The sequence below is a fragment of the Halichoerus grypus genome, chromosome 1 (assembly GCF_964656455.1).
Source record: "Halichoerus grypus chromosome 1, mHalGry1.hap1.1, whole genome shotgun sequence".
NCBI classification, from domain to species: domain Eukaryota; kingdom Metazoa; phylum Chordata; class Mammalia; order Carnivora; family Phocidae; genus Halichoerus; species Halichoerus grypus.
In genome coordinates this window covers 188,042,205-188,060,107 of record NC_135712.1, presented here as the reverse complement: position 1 = coordinate 188,060,107, position 17,903 = coordinate 188,042,205, and the positions used below count along the sequence as shown (strand labels likewise).

General features: G+C 38.2%; 1 pseudogene; it reads left to right on the top strand.

Annotated features, from left to right (window-relative positions):
- The first annotated feature begins 6,512 nt into the window (after positions 1-6,512).
- LOC118523086 (non-histone chromosomal protein HMG-17 pseudogene) lies at positions 6,513-6,768 on the top strand (annotated as a pseudogene).
- The last annotated feature ends 11,135 nt before the right edge of the window (positions 6,769-17,903 follow it).

Here is a 17,903-nt window from a genome sequence, read left to right as displayed (position 1 = left end):
GGTGAAATGAAATGCCATCAACACTAATATACCCAATTCCTGAGTTTCACCAGAAGTTATATGGCACAGGTCAAATCACATTATCCCCAAATAAATAACAAACAAAGTAACAGCTTTCAGCCCCAACATATTTCAACATTTATAAAACCTGATGTGATCACGCGGTCTTTCAATCATTAAACCGATGTTCATGAAACACTACTCTGTGCTGAGTCCTGGGCTGATCACATGATACTTTTGAATGTTGAAAGAGGATTTATCCCACATGTTTAACTGTTAGATGTGTTGTATGTTTCAGGAAGAACATTGAAGGTGCTTTGTGCTTCTGGAAGGAACTGGTAATTAGCTACTAGGAATGAGGTTAAAGAGGACCTTGAGTTTGTATTAAAAGCTCGATCGGTTTCTCCATCAATATTACTATAATTTGAGTAATTATTATCACTTTTCTAATGTGAAAATTAAATGTCAGCTAAGCCTAAGAATTTCAAGTGTTAAAAAAAAAAATTAAGTCAAGATGGAATAATTCAAGCATGCTATCAGAAGGAGACCACACGTCCTGCACGTGCTTATACTCTAGCTACAGGAGGCAGAATAATGACACACCCCCCTCCCCCAAAGATGTCTGCATCTGAATCCCTGGAACCTGGGAAAATGTTACCCCATGTGGGAATGGGGACTTTGCAGATGTGATTAAGTATCTTGAGATGGAGAGATTGTCCTGGATTATTCAGGTGGGCCCAGAGTAATCACAGGTGTCTTTATTAAGAGGGAAGCAGGCAGGACAAAAAGAAGATACAATGAAAGAAACAGGTTGAGGTGATACAGGGCCAAGGGTCAAGGATGCATGTGACCTCTACAAGCTGGAAAGGCAAGGAAACAGATTGTCCCCCCAGAGTCTCCAGAAGGAATGCAGCCCAGCCAACACTTGGATGTCAGTCCACTGATTATGGGTCTCCAAAACTGTAGGATAGTAAGTTTGTATTGTATTAGGCCACTGAATCTATAGTAATATTTAGAGTAATAGTAATAAACTGGCAGACAGATCTTTTTGAATCATAGGATGGTGAGATAGTAAATTACCTCTGATTATCAGATATGACATCATTTAAAAGAACAGGAAGTGTCTTTTCATACTGTTCTTGTTAAAATATTGCAGAAACTAAGCATATTCCCTTTAGGGAAGGCAAGGGAAGAGAGAAGGCAGAATGGCACACTGTGCAATCTGACCTTATGGAGAGGTCAGACCATCTTTTATAAAAATGGGAAAAATGTAAATTCAAAAGACTGTTATAAGTATAATCCACATGAAATCTACAGAAACCCTTACTATGTGGTTTAGTTTCAACACACAATCACATTCAAAGAAACAACAACCAGAGAGAAAATCATGAGTCAGAGAATCTCGATTCAAACTTTCAAGAAAATTATAATGGGGAACATTCATTCTTAATAGATAATTTCACGGAGCGCCTGGGTGTCTCAGTTGGTGAAGCATCCAACTCTTGATTTTGGCTCAGGTTATGATCTCAGGGTCATGAGATTGAGCCCTGTGTGGGGCTCCGCACTGCTGAGCGTGGAGCCTGCTTGGGATTCTCTCTGTCCCTCCCCCAGCCCCCCCCCTTTCTCTCTGAAAAAAAAAAATAATAATTTCTCAAAATCCTTTTGGGGCTTCTCTCATTCTCTGTCTATAGCAGTAGCTCCAAAAAACTTTCTCTACCACCCAATACTGTCTGCAACATCCAGCTCTCTCACCTCTCGAGCCTAGCTTCTTTCTCCCCTCCAAACCTCAACCATGAACATGTATATCTGTGACTCTCAAGCAGGGAATGCTAAACATCCTACAATGCACAGGCCAGCCCCCAAAACAAAGAACTATTTGGCACCAAGTATCAAGGTGCCAGACATGTAGATGAACTGAGTTTCTGCATCTTGATTTTCATTTAGGAACACCTGGATCCTGTACAATAAAGGTAGCTCCTTGACTAATGCATCAGCAAGACTCCTTCCTCTTTAGAAACGAGGGGAGGAAAACACTTGCAATCTCTCAAGATTCAATATATTGTTTCATCTCTGTCCCGTAAGAATTCAATGCCATAACATATACAAAGTGTCCAGCCTGGCTGCAAAAACCATGGATGCTAATGGGTGCTCAAAAACATATTAGTTCCCATCTCTTTTCCCAGAAGGGAATGAAGAATCTGATTTATTTGTAATATGGTATCCCCAAGATGATAGCATCTCTGCCTACTGTGTCCTCCCACCGCATAGCGGCCTCAAATTTTTGAATATTTAAATTATAGAAATTGTTCACCTGCTATAAGAGAGAGAGTGTAATGCATTCCCCAGGAGAACTGGGTTTTAGAAATAAGAACATCAGAAAAACAACAAAGAGGATTATTGAAACCCAGTGTTCAGCTGTGGAATATTGAAGTTTCCAATTAATGTTTCAATGTTTAAAATAAGCAAAATTTTTATCGAGTAACGTTCACAATGTGTAAGAAAGGAAATGAGTTCTACCTGTTTTTCAAAAATACCTCATTTTTATTATGATGACCACAGAAGCCTTTGCATTGAAATATAGACTATATATATTGAATATATAAAGTTGAAATATTGAAAATTTTATATATAGAATTTCAATTTGTCTGTATATGTGCTTTTTTAAAACTGTGGTAAAATACCTAGATCATAAAAATTTACCATCTTAACCAGTATTTTGAAGATTTTATGTATTTATTTTAGAGTGAGAGAGAGCACAAGCAAGGGGGAGTGGGGAGGGGCAGAGGGAGAGGGAGAAGCAGGCTTCCTGCCGAGCAGAGAGCCAGATGCGGGGCTCGATTCCAGGACCCTGGGACCATGACCTGAGCTAAAGGCAGACGCTTAACCAGCTGAGCCACCCAGGTGCCCCCCATTTTAACCACATTTAAGTGCACAATTCAGTGGCATCGAGTACATGTCCATTGTTGTGCAACCATCACCATCATCCATCTCCAGAACTTTTTCCATCTTACAAAACTGAAACTCTACCTAAGAAATAGTAACTCTTCATTTCCCCTTCCCTCCAGCCCCTGGCAACCACCATTCTACTTTCTGTCTTTCCACATTTGACTACTCTATGTACCTTATACAAATTGCATCATACAGTATTTGTCCTTTCATGACTGGCTTATTTCATTTAGCATAATATCCTCAAGTTTCACCCAAATTGTAGCATGTGATAGGATTTCCTTCATTTTAAAGACTGGACAATATGCCATTGTGCTTATACATAACATTTTATTTAGCCTTTCATTCAGCAATGGACACTTAGGTGGCTTCCACCTTTTGCCTATTAAAATAATGCTGTGATACACATGGGAATAGCATATGTGTTTTTAATGCTCGAGTCATGGTGGTAAAAGAACTCATCCATGTACTTGAGATTTGTACATGTTTAACATGGAACTCATTTTACTTCTACTGGCCTCTAAGAACATTGCAGTAAGGTAAGCTTTCTAAAGCAAAATTAAATAAAACAACAACAAAAGATGACATAATTATAGTAAAGCCAAGATTATCTATACAGTTTTTTTTTTTTATTTAAAAGATTTTATTTATTTATTTGACAGCGGGAGAGGGAACACAAGCAGGCGGAGTGGGAGAGGGAGAAGCAGGCTTCCCGCCGAGAAGGGAGCCCGATGTGGGGCTCGATCCCAGGACCCTGAGATCATGACCTGAGCCGAAGGCAGACGTTTAACCGACTGAGCCACCCAGGCGCCCCTATCTATACAGTTTTATAAGGGTTGAAGGTGTGGTGCTCTGGCACCAGCTACTCTGGGCAAGTAACTTAACGTTCCAATAATAGTTTTTACCATTTACTGAGTACTTACTAGACAGCAGATATTGAAATAAGCACTTACATGTATTAACTCATGCAATGATCATAATGACGCTATGAGAGGTATACCATTATTATTCCCATTTAGCAGTTTAGTATCTAGCAGCTGAGCATATATGCTAGAGCCACATTGCCTGGTTTCAAATCCTGGCTTCTCTACCTACTAGCTGTGGGACCTTGGTCAAATTATTTAACTGTGCATTAATTTCCTTGTGAAATAATAATGATACCACCCACTTCAGAGTACTGCTATGAAGATTGAGATGATTTACGTAAACTTTCATTTCAGGGCTTTGCATGTAGTTAGCACTCCATAAATATTACATGTTAATATTTGCATCCACTTTTTACTCAAAACAATCCAGGTACATTTATTCCCCATTCTTGGGAGTATAGAGTCATGTCTGAAGAGTGAGTACAGAATTTGCAACTAACGTTAATATTAATTTAATGTACACATAATTAAGAAATGCTATGATTCTTGGGGTGCCTGGGTGGCTCAGTGGGTTAAGCGACCGACTCTTGATTTCGGCTCAGGTCCTTATCTCGGAGTCTTGGGATCGAGCCCCACGTCAGGCTCAGTGCTCAGCACGGAGTCTGTTTGAGATTCTCTCTCCCTCTCCCTCTGCCCCTCCCCCCAATCATCCCCTCTATCTCTCTAAAATAAATAAATAAAATCTTAAAAAAAAAAAAAAGAAATGCTATGATCCTCAAAGTTGATGTTTGTATCAAGCACCAATCATCAAAGCTGTATCAACCCCATTTTTTGGATAGCTCTTCACCTTTGGGTCCAACCTAACAAGACCCTGCTTAGGTCAGTTCTCTCAACTCTGTTCAACGGACAGGAAACATCTGCCCACTATATGACAAGTGTGCAAGGCAAAAATCTTTGCATTGGATTAATTCTACTGAGTAAACAGTTCTTTGAAAAAAAATCTACTTCTTCCAATAAGAAATCCCTAAGAGGTGACTTCTGGTTAAATATATCTCCTGCTTCCTATCTCTTCACCATTATGAATGAAACAGCTGACAAACTGAAGTTTTGCTGACCAGAAGACCCTGCACAAAGTCCATGACAGATAGATTTGGCCCCTTTCTGACTTTCTCATTTCTAGGCTTTTGCATGTGCCATTTCATCCACCCGGCATATCCTTCCTTCCCAATGGAACTATTATCCATCCTTCAAGGTACGGTTCAAATACCATGATCCTCCATGAAATCTTCTAGAGTCTACCAATTGTAAGTTTCTTTCACCCTTCAGCTTCAACAGTGTTAATTCATACATTTCCATTGATCCTTATCATATATTTCTTTGCTTTCTTTGCATACATATGTCTAGGAACCTTATCTTTTTCATGTCTGGAATCTTCATAGCATTTAACGTGGCATGTTACAGATGCTCAGCAAACACTGACTGGTTGGACACTCCCTATAGACTATGGCATGAACCTGTAGATGCTACCTGTGAGATTGAATCTGATCATTTAAAGCACATGCCTTCTCTGTATCCCCCACAACCACCCTCAGAGTAGAGAATGTTGGATCTACTTATCTGAACAGATTATTTGTTTGGCATTACCTTTACAATGTTTAAATACTCTGAATCAGAAAGTGTGAGAGTGAGAAACCCAGGAAATCAAATAAGAGCATCTTTGTTTATTTTAGAAGGAAAAAGCTACTTCTTATACTTGATTTGGTGCTGTTCTTAATGACCTGATGGAAAGAAAAACAGGCTTTGACTGGGATGACTTCAATAGTGTGCTATGAAGTTTCCCAAAGATAAACAATCAAACAACAAACAATTTCAAAAGCCATTATGGGTAATCTCAAAGGACACTAAACTGGACCAAATCTCATTGCAAACAAACAATTTTGGGTAGGAAGAATGGTTGGAAATACACAAACATGGACCAATACCAATGTGCAACTTCTGTGAAGAGAAAGCGGATGGCCTTTTGGATTTATCAAAGTTATTTATAAAACTCCACAGGGCTGCGGATTAAGAATAAAGTATTAGAGAATTGGCAAGATATAAATCCATTGGCTGATGTTACTTAGAACTGAGGAGTTCACCTTAAATGTTGAAAGGGGTCCCTCTGTTTCACCTTGAAGAATTGAGTGATACATATTCAGAATCATCAGAGCCAATATAAACAAAGATGAAAGTTGGCAAGCAGTATTTACCATGAACAATTAATGTGGGATTGGGTAAAGCCAGATTCCAGGTAATTCCTTGATGTAAAACCAAACTCACTGAATTACCTCCAGGGAAGTTCCTCGTTTGTTAAATGGAAACCAGAGTCCCAAGATTCTGGACCTTGTTCTTGGAAAGAGAAAAAGTTGGCTACATTTCTGATGTTATCACCAGAAACTCCTGCCCACATGCTGAGTGATTTACATGCCCTGTCTTCCTTTTTTCTCAAATTAAAATCCTATAACTACAAAATGGTCATTATTTTAACCAGGGCAACACATTGTACTGAAAGCATCTATGCTGTGTTAAGATGAAAGATGATTAAGACAAAGATGATGGGAGCAGTGTAAAGAAGAAGAGGCCAGAACGACCCCCCCAGACTGACCAAAGCCCGCACCACTGCATCTCTGCATCCGGCACCTACATCCCCCCGTCGTCCCCATGCCCAAGAGAAAGGCTGAAGGGGAGGCTCCAGGTAACAAAGCCAAGGTGAAGTTCTGCAATGTTATCTGCTAAATCTGTTCCTCCAGAACCAGAGTCCAAGCCTAAAAAGGCCCCTGCATAGAGGGGAGAGAAGGTACCCAAAGGGAAAGGGGGTTACACTGATGCTGTCAAGGATGGGAATAACCCTGCAGGAAACAGAGATGCCCAAACACACCAGGCACAGAAAGCCAAGGGCGCTGGAGACGCCAAGTGATACCTGTGTACTTGCGGTGACGGTACAGCCTGAAATACTTTTTTTCATCAAGTTTTCTAAAAATGCAGAGTTTTGTTTCAACTTTTTTTAAAGCTATCTTGTTAGCACACAGAACACTTCATAGTTGTTTTGGGGGAAGGACATACGTTACTAATAGAGTATCTCCGAAGCTACTGTATCCTCCGAAGGATACAGGGGGGAAACACCTTTCCCTTCTACTTTTGAGACACTTCCTCTTGGCTCCCAGGAGGAGGGCTTCCTTGATGTTGACACACATTAGCCACCTTGACAGAAACGCCTTGTGGTGAGAAAAAACTAAAATTCATTTTTTTATGTCCTCTTCTCCCTGTCTGTCTTCACCATAGACTTGACTCCCTTAAACCCAGAGACCTGTTGGAACCTGACCCCAAAACATGGCTTCCAGTATGTCAGGCAATCTGGACTCTTCAGTGTCACCGTGGAGATGGTGTCCCTCCAAAGAGCTCCTTTTTTAGCTTGTGGATCTTCAGATGGATAATTCTGCCATCTTCATTTCATTTCCGGGAAGTCAGGATTGGTTTGTAAGAAGTTGTTGAACAATACGCTAAATGTGAAACATCAACCCTCACTCTAAACTCTCCCTGTTCAGAGCATCACATGAGGTGGCGTTCTGATTTTGGTAGTCCATTAAAGAAGGGAGTTTGAAAGTTGTTGTATACTGTTAATGACCGTCTGCCCATGCCCAGCCGGAAATACCATGACTGTTTATGAAAAGTATCTTGAATAAAGCTAGATACAGTTTGGAAAAAAAAAGAGATGATTAAGACATAGTCCCTATTCTCAAGGAGCATACATTATATTAATAATTACAGTAAAACATGATGAATACAATAATAGAAATAGCATAGAAGCACTCTTATACAATGAAGAGTGAGGCCTCCAACCTTGTTTGTTTTTTTATTGTGTTGACAAATATAGAGCGTTTGCATCTACATTTAATTTTGAGGACTGTTTGTCAATTTCTATAAAAAAGAGGACTGAAATTTAGATTGGGATTTTGTTGAATCTGTAGGTCATCTTGGAATGAATTGACCTTAACAACATTTAGTTTTATAACCCATGAATATGGTATATATATATATATATATATGTATATATATATATATATATATATCCATTTATTTGGGTCTTATTTGAAATCTCATCAATATTTTCAATGTAAAACTCTTGGCTATCATTGGTAGATTTTTTTAAGTATTTTGTATTTGGGAGCAATACTGTACAAGGAATTTAATTTTATTTTCTCGGTTGCAGCTAACATATAAAAATACATTTCACACATATTATAAATATTTTTATATATTATAAATATATATTTTAATTTTTTGCTTATAGTTTGTTGATAATGGCAGATTATATTGATTAATTTTCAAATGTTGAATCAGCCTTGCATAACCGGAGTAAATCCACTAGTCATGGCATATAGTTTTTTTCCAGACATACTTTTGGATTTGGTTTGATAACATTTTGTTAAGGATTTTTTTTTTAGTACAGCACTGTATACATATTTATTTTTTTTATTATGTTATGTTAATCACCATACACATGTGGGCCTGGAGATTTCTTTTTCAGGAGCTTTTATTTTATTTTATTTTTATTTTTATTTTTTTTAAAGATTTTATTTATTTATTTGACAGAGAGAGACACAGCGAGAGAGGGAATACAAGCAGGGGGAATGGGAGAGGGAGAAGCAGGCTTCCCGCGGAGCAGGGAGCCCGATGCAGGGCTCGATCCCAGGACCCGGGGATCATGACCTGAGCCGAAGGCAGACGCTTAACAACTGAGCCACCCAGGCGCCCCTCAGGAGCTTTTAAATTATGAACTCAATTGCTTTAATGCCTAGAGGGTTCTTCAGATTATCTATTGGTTGAGTTTAGTAATTTGTGGTTTTAAGGAATTGGTCCATTTCTTCTAAATTGTCAAATTTATGAAGATAAACGTGTTCACAATATTCTAATTATCTTTTTAATGGCTGTGGGATCTGTACTGATATCCCCTTTTTCATTGCTAATTTAGGGGATTTCTTTCTTTTATATATATACACACACATATATACACATTTAAAAAAAGATTTATTTTTTTATTTATTTGGAGAGAGAGAGAGAGTGTGAGCACATGCGCACACGTTGGGGGAGGGGCAGAAGGAGAGGGTGAGAGAAAATCTCAAGCAGACTCCCACTGAGTGTGGGGCCTGAGGTGGGGCTTGATCTCATGACCCCAAGATCACAACCTGAGCGGAAGCCAAGAGTCGCATGCTTAGCCCACTGGCACCACCCAGGTGCCCCATATATTTTTTTTAAAGATTTTTAAAAATATGTATTTTTTAAGTCATCTCTATACCCAACATGGGGCTTGAATTCACAACCCTGAGATCAATAGTTGCATGCTCCACAAACTGAGCCAGCCAGGTACCCCTCTTTCTTATATATTTTTATTTTTGTAGGTCCTATCAAAGGTTTATCCATTTTATTGATTTTTTTTAAAAGGATGAAATTTTTTCCCATTAATTTTCTCTACTGTTCTTTTACTTTCAATTTCACTGATGTCTGCTCCTTTCTTATTTCCTTCCATCTACTTACTCTGAGTTTATTTGGCTCTTCTTTTTCTAATTCCTTGAGGTAGGAATGTAGTTTATTGATTTCAGATCTTTCTTCATTTCTTCATTTCTAGGATAAATATTAGTGCTATAAATTTCCCTCCCAACACTGCTTTAGCTTCATTCCATACACTCTGCTTCTCCCTCTCCTCTGCCATTCCCTCCGTTTGTGCTCTCTGGCTCTGTCTCTCTATCTCTCTGTCAAATAAATAAATAAAATCTTTTTAAAAATAAATAAATAAATAAAATCTAATTTATCTTGGGGTCAGTTGATTATTATTTCTCAGTCATTGTGATATTCTTAGTTCTGGTATTTCAGGTGATTTTCAATTGTATTCTGCACATTTTGTCTATTTTATTAGGACACTGTGGGTCCTATGTAAATTTTATTTTGGCAGTCAGTCACCTTAATTAGGTTTAGTGTGTGGGTCTTAGATGACATTTGTGGGCTATGGTTTCAATTGCAGTTTAATTTTCAGAGAATTTGTGATGTTATTTTGATTTGCTTGGGTTATCTGATTCCTCTGCTGTTGTCTGATAGGACAAATGAAGTTTCCCCAGGCCAGGACACCAGATGTCTCCTGGTGAGGGAGATCCTAGCTGCCTTGTTGTCTTTGAGTGAGGGAGGAGTTTTGAGGCCTTGGGGGACAAAGAAGCTTTCTGAACAAGGCCACCTGATGTAGTGGAGGCTCTCCTGCAAGACTCTACCTTGTCTGCCTTGGTATCTCTTAGCAGAAATGGAGGTATCAGGTCTGGCAAGAAAAAAGAGACATCAGTTGGGTTTTAATGTTAAACCGATCTTGCATGCCTGGAATAAATGCTACTTAGTCATGATATCTCATCCTTTTTATATTGTTGCATCTGATTTGCTAATTTTTTGCTAAGGATTTTTCTATCAATGCTTCTGAATTTTGTATCAGTGCATCTGGGTTTGGGTGTTAGGGTTATGCTGGCCTCATAAAATGAGTGAGCAGGTATTCTCTCCTCTGTTTCTTAATAAAAATTGTGTATTAGTGGTTTGATATCTTCCTTGAATGTCTGGTGGCTTTCACCAGTAAAATCATCTGTGCCTAGAGGGTGTTTTATTTGTGGGAAGATTTTTGATAATGTATTTAATTCTAATAGATATGGAGCTATTGAAATTTTCTGTTTCATCTTGAATTAGTTTAGGTAAGTTGTATATTTCAAGAAATTTGTCAGTTTTATCCAGCTTGTTGAATGTAGCATAAAGTTTATAACATTAAATTGTCCTTTTAATGCCTTTAGGATCTGTAACAAAAACACCTATTTAATTCCTGATGTTGTGTGATTTGTGTTTTGTTTTTCCCTTGATCATTCCTAACTAGAGGTTTGTGAATTTTGTTGATCATTTCAAAGAACCAAATTTTTGATTGATTAATTTCCCTTGTTTATCTCATTGATCGGCCCTTTTATTTTTTTAAATATTTTATTTATTTGTTTGAGAGAGAGAGAGATTGAGAGCAGAGCTGGGGAGGGGAGAATGCAGGGAAGGAGCAGAGGGAGAGGGAGCAGACTCCTCAGTGAGCAGACAGCCCTGAGCTTAAACCCAGGACCCCGGGATCATGATCAGAGCTGAAGGCAGATGTTTAGCTGACTGAGCCATGCAGGCATCCCTAATTGATGTGCTCTTATCCTGATATTTTTCTTCTTATTATTGAGGTTTACTTTGCCCTTATTCTATCTTCTTGTAAATATACAACTTTTGGTCATCGATATAAGTATTTAAAGCTTTATCTTTCCTTCTGAATGCTGTTTTTGCTTCATCCCACCAATTCTGACAGGTGATATGCTCTTTATCAGATGGTTCAAAATATTTTCTAATTTTCCCTGTGATTCCTTTGATTCATGAATTATTTAGAAGTTGCTGTTTAATTTCTAAGTATTGAAGGTTTTTCTAAATATTGTATTGTTATTAATTTTTTATTTAATTCCTCTGCAGTCAGAAAACAAACTTTGTATGATTTAATTCCCTTTAAATTTATTGAGACTTGTTTTATGACCTTGCTTATGGTTTATTTTTATGAATGTATCATGAGCCCTTAAAAAGAACATGTATTCTGTAGTTCCTGCTATAGTAACATAAATATCAATCAGGTCAAAGTGGTTGATTATGTAGTTCAAGTTTTCCACATCTTTACTAAGTTTTTTGGTCTAGTTTTTCTATCAGTTCTTGTGATGGAATATTAAAATCCAGCACTACAATTGTGGAATTGCCTTTCTCCTTTTATTTATTTATTTATTTTTTAATTTTATTATGTTATGTTAATCACCATACATCACATCATCAGTTTTTGATGTAGTGTTCCATGATTCATTGTTTGCATATCCCCCACGGTCTATCTTCCCGTATATCACCTTGGATTCACTTCTCCGCATGTCCTACCTTCCAGAAAGTGGTCGCTTTTCTGTTCAGAGAGTTGCTGCTATTCTTTTATTCGCTCTCTTGTTGAGTTTGTAGGTGTTCAGAATGGTTTGATCCCTATCCAGCTGAATTCCTGGGACCAGACAAAATCCCGGTCTCCTACTCCTCCGCCATCTTGCTCCTCCCCGCCTTTCTCCCTTTAATTCTGACAGTTTTTCCTCAATATTTTGAAGCTGAGAAGTAAGAAACAGCAGGATATAGTCAAGAAGCCTACTTTCAAAGTTATGTAAGACTGGGCATGAAGTAATGCTGGAACTATTAATTTTCATCTTTATTAAATAATAATTGTGTGGGTAGTAATAACATTATCATGCTGTTCCCACCTCATATTTAAGGCTTTATTACAATAAAAATACTGTTATCAGGAGAATCTGCAGGCATTTCCAGAACAAAATATCATTAGATGGAATTTAAATGAGATTCTTTATAGAAAATTATCTTAAAATGTATAAACATGAGTAGGAGTTATCATAATCATCATCATTATAAAATCATAAATAGAGTCTTCTTCTACCCAATTCCATGCTAGAGAAGGTTGTGTTCTATCAAGACATTAGTACTCCTAAACTTTATTAGAACTGTTTTAAAGACTCTTTAAAGAGTCATTAAACTCATAGTCAACAGGAGCTATTTTCTATGGAAAAAGAGGGAAGTGGGGAGATGAAAATATTTTGAGCATTGCAAAAGGTACATTATATGGAATACAATATGATAAAAATTTAAATCTATGCATAAGCATATGGAAAGTTGACTAGAATACATGGTTAAATGAAAAAAAAAAGCTGGAAAAAAAAAAAGCTGGAGAAAAATATGCAATATGGTTTTTAAGAAATGCCCATGTCTATAGCCGCCTATGTTTATTTGTATCGGCCTAGATCCGGAGTGAAACAGTTAACCGTGGACAACTCTGGGGATTTTCAGGATAGGGAATGAAGTTGTTAACTGTGGACAACTCTGAGGAAGGGTATTTCAGGATAGTGAAGTGGCTGGGGGGCAGGGGGTGGGGATGAAAGAGGGCACTTTCAGTTTTTACTTTCTAGAGTGTTTATTATTGGTGTCTTCTTTGAAACCAATGTGCATGACTAAACAATACTTTTTTTTAAGTCTGAGCAAAAAACAACTGATCAAAAAAGTGGAAAGTATGTAAAAAAAAAAGGTTAAATTTTCTAATATTGGGACAGAGTAGAACCTTGAAGTGAGACAAAGAGGAGCTCCTCAGTGAATTTGCCTCTATAACGCAAGGCTGGGTAAGATTACTGGAGTATTTTTTTTCATTAGTGCATGAAAATAATCTTCTCTGAGATTAATGATAATTATACATTGTTTGTTTTTTTTTAAAGATTTTATTTATTTATTTGACAAAGAGAGACACAGCAAGAGAGGGAACACAAGCAGGGGGAGTGGGAGAGGGAGAAGCAGGCTTCCTGCGGAGCAGGAAGCCCGATGCGGGGCTCAATCCCAGGACCCTGGGATCATGACCTGAGCCAATGGCAGACGCTTAACGACTGAGCCACCCAGGCGCCCCAATGATAATTATACATTGTAACTTGTTTGTTGTATTGGATTTTTAATCAAACTTTAAAAAAAACTAAACAAATACAAAGCTATGTCCAGAGCACTGCAGCACGATAGCAGCCTTCTTCTGTGCTGTCCTTTATGAGATTAATTGAATTAGATTGCCTCTGAGGGCATCCGGAATTCTCCAGAAGCCCAAAGGAGGAAGACACGTAAGGTTCCCTCACCACAGCAACACGGAATCAGGACTCAGTGTGATGGGGTGGCCAGTGAGACACACAAGGATTTGCTAGCAGCCTGTAGCGTCTTTAAGCAAACTCCTCTTCTCCTAAGAAGATACTCCAACCCGCTCAAACGTGGTCATTTAGGATGCAAAGATAGACGTAGATAACGGAAAGTGGTATGACCATTGTGTCTGAAAGCAGACACTTCTGGCTGGCAACCTAGCAGCGATTTTTCCTGCCTTAATTTCTTGCCAGCAGAGCCTTACTCATGTTCCCAGGGAAGCTGAAAATCCCGATACTCAAGGTCTGAGCCTCCTTGACGTTAGCGTGTGGCTATGTGACCCGGTCCTGTCCAATGGAACTGGAAGGGGAAATTTCCTGGGATAAAGAGAGAGATGAATGAGAGAAATCTCTTTCTCCCTTCCTGCTTTTGGACATTGTTGCTTTTTTGCTACTGCAGCAGCCATCTTGTAACCTTGAAGGAATAGAAGTTGCTGATAAACTGTGGATCAAAGAGCGGAAAGATGGAAAAGTCTAAGCCCGTCCATCAGCTGGGAGCCCCACCTTGGAGTCACTTACTTCTGTACTTCTGTTTCTTTGTCTTGGGATATAGAGGGGTCTGCTCAGGGGTTGAACAGAAAATGTGGGCAAAGAAGAGAGGTCAGGAGTTGTCCACATCTTTGACATAGCTAAGAGGATGGTCACAGTGCTACAGCAGAGATTTTAGGCATGTGAACATGGAAACATTGTAACAAAAAAGTGTGGGACTAGCATAAAGACATATATATATATATGATTACATATATATATATAATCATATATCTATATCAATGGGATTGAACAGAGTCCAGAAATAAACCCATATATCTATAGTCAATTGATTTTTGATAAGTAGGCCAAGATCATTCAATGAAGAAAGAACAGTCTCATCAACAAATTGTTCTGGGACAACTTGTTATCCACATGCAAAAGAATGAAGTTGGACCCTTCACTCATACCATATTCAAAAATTAGCTAAAAACTGGGGTACCTGACTGCTTCAGTTGGTAAAGTGTGCAACTCTTGATCTCAGGGTCATGAGTTTGAGCCCCATGTTGCGCATAGAGTTTATGTTTAAAAAAGTTAACTCAAAATGGATCAAAGACCAAAAGACTAAAACTATAAAACTTAGAAGAAAACATAGGAGTAAATCTACGTGACCTTGGATTTGGGAGTGATTTCTTAAGTATGACACAAAAAGCACAAGCAACAAAAGACAAAACAGATAAATTAGACTTTATCAAGAGAGTGAGAAGACAAAGCACAGAATGGGAGAAAATATTTGCAGATTGCACATCTGATAAAGATTATTTAATAACCATAATATATAAGGAATACCTATAATACAACAATGAAAAGACAAATGACCCAATTTAAAAATGAGCAAAGGACTTGAATAGACATTTCTCCAAAGAAGATCTACAAATGGCCAACAAGCACATGAAAAGATGTTCAATGTCATTAGTCATTAAGGAAATGCAAATCAAACCACAATGACATCACACCCACTAGGCTGGCCATAGCAACAACAACAAAAACCCCCAAAACCAAACAAAAATGGAAAGTAAGTGTTGACAAGGACGTAGAGGAATTAGAACTTTGTATGTTGCTGTTAGGAATGCAAATGGTGTAGCCACTATGGACACCAGTTTGGCGCTTCATTAAAATGTTAAACATAAATTTACTGTATGACCCAGCAATTCCACTCCCAGTTATATACCCAAAAGAATTAAAAACAGGTATTCAAACAAATACTTATATAAGAATGCTCAGTTTCATAGTTTCACAGTTTAATCACTGTTCACAATAGCCAAAACTTGGAAATAACTCAAATGGCCAACAACAGATGAATGGACAACCCAAATGTAGTGTATCTATACAGTGGAATGTTACTTGGCCATAAAAAGAAAGAAGTACTGATACGTGCTACAACATGGATGAACCTCAAACACATTATGCCAAGTGAAAGAATCCAGACACAAAAAGCCATAGACTATACGATTCCATGTACATGAAACATCCAAAATAAGCAAATCCATAAAGCAGAGACCAGATATATGGTTGCCAGAGCTCAGAGTATGGTGGAATGGGGAATAACTGCTTAATGGGTGCAGAGTTCCTTTTGGGGTGATGAAAATGTTTCAGATAGATAGAGGTGATGATTGCAAAACATTCTGAATGTAGTAAATGCCATTAAATTGTACACTTTGAAATAGTCAATGGTTAACTTTATGTTTTGTGAATTTTACCTCAATTTTAGTTAATGTCCAACAGGATCATAAAGTATAACCTTTATGATTGTCTATGTCCACCAGATAGAATTTAATTTCATCTGGCTAAGCCCTATCAGACAAAAACCTACAAGTTAACCTTGAGTCATAATGTGGTCTTGACAATAGAAAGACAACCCGATATTGCATTAAAGAACACCGAGCAAGCTCTTCCTTATTTTTAAGTTTTGAATATTTTTTCTGACATCACATAGAGTCTGAATTATCAGTTCAGACTTCACTCTTACTGAAGGTTGCTTTCATCTTTGAAGAAGACTTCCTTTTTTTTTTTTTCCAGGCAGCAGGCCTTCATCATCAGGGCCTTCCTAGTCCATGAGAAATGCTGTATTAAACTGGAAAAGCAAAGTATTGGGATCTAGATGCCTTTTCTCCCTGAAGATTTCTTAACCCCTATGCAAATTTGCCAAACCATTCCCAGCAATGTATGTGGGTCTTTCTATCTACTTATTTGTAGGATATATTTTATCTGTGTCACCAATGGGTAAGGAATAAGAGTAGTGTCCTTCTCTCTGCTTATAGAGTTGGATTTTCAGCCCTTTGCAAGTAAAGCAAACAGAAAGCCCTTTTGCCAAAAGATTAGAGAGAGGCAGAGATAGAGACAGAGAACTTTTCTGTAGCATTTCAATTTATACTAAACATTTTGGGGGGCTTTAAGGGGCAAGAATTTCCTGTTCCTTTCGTGATCCTTCTTGCTGGACTAAGAAGCAAATTGACATGAGACAGGTTAACAGGAGAAAATCAAATTTAATAGTGTACATACAGTGAATCCACACAAACACGGAAACTCCACAGACAGTCAGGCATAATGAGGTATGTATGTCATTCTGAACTAAGGAAAGGGGTATTGGGGGCTGAGACTTCAAAGGGAAGGAATGCAATTCACAGGAAGATGAAAAAGAGTAAATGTTTGGTAAATAAATGTTTGCTGGGCCACTCAGAAACAATGGGACAATAGAGGACTTTGATCAAACAGGCTTTGCTAGGTTTCTCCTGGGGTTTCCCACACCTACTTTCTATCAAAATGCGGTTATCCACGGTGATAGCTCTCTTCCTGCAGCCGTTTCTCTATCTAAACTCTTTGGCGGTGGTTGAGGGGGGAGGTAAAGAGCTTTTCCTGAGTCCGCTGGGTTTCAATTGCTTTTTAACTCAAAATAATCTTCATCCAAAGTGGCCCATCTTGGGGCAACCTGTCCTTGTCCACTATAGGGGCGACAGAACTCTCTGAAAATTCAAAGAAAATTGAGGATTTTTCCTGCAGGAAAACACACATGGATAGGTGAACCCAAAACTTTGCAGACAGAGGCGCCTGGGTGGCTCAGATGGTTAAGCATCTGCCTTCAGCTCAGGTCATGATCCCAGGGTCCTGGGATCGAGCCCCACATTGGGCTCCTGGCTCAGCGGGGAGCCTGCTTCTCTCTCTCCATCTCCCTCTCCGTCTCCCTCTCCATCTGCCTCTCCCCCTGCTCATGCTCTCTCTTTCTGTCTGTATCTCTGTGTCTCAAATGAATAAATAAAATCTTTAAAAAAAAAACAAACTTTGCAGACAGTTTCTAAATTTTAGATGGTTTTGTCCTTCCTGAAAGGTTTCTAGCTAAAGAATTCCTACTCTGGTTACCCCAAACCATCAGAAATGGCTAAAGTAAACCATTTTAAAATGTTCTGTGTGATCTATCTAACCCATCTGTGTACAAAGCCTCCAGTCTATAGCTTTCATCTTTTTGCAAAGATCCACAGAATATATGAAATTGCTTCCTTTATTTGTAGGATCCTGAAATGAGGAAATGAAATTGTGAATAGGAGAAAAAAGCATCAAAGAGGAAAACTTCTTCATAGGCTTGCTTTTTGGAGTTGTTGGTTATTTTAACTAATTAGCTTACTACTCTTAAAAGATATTTATTTTGAAAAACTTCTTTATTTTGCTCTACCACATTTACTTGCTCAGTGTCACTCTTGCATAGATTACTGGTCAATAGATTACTGGTCTAATT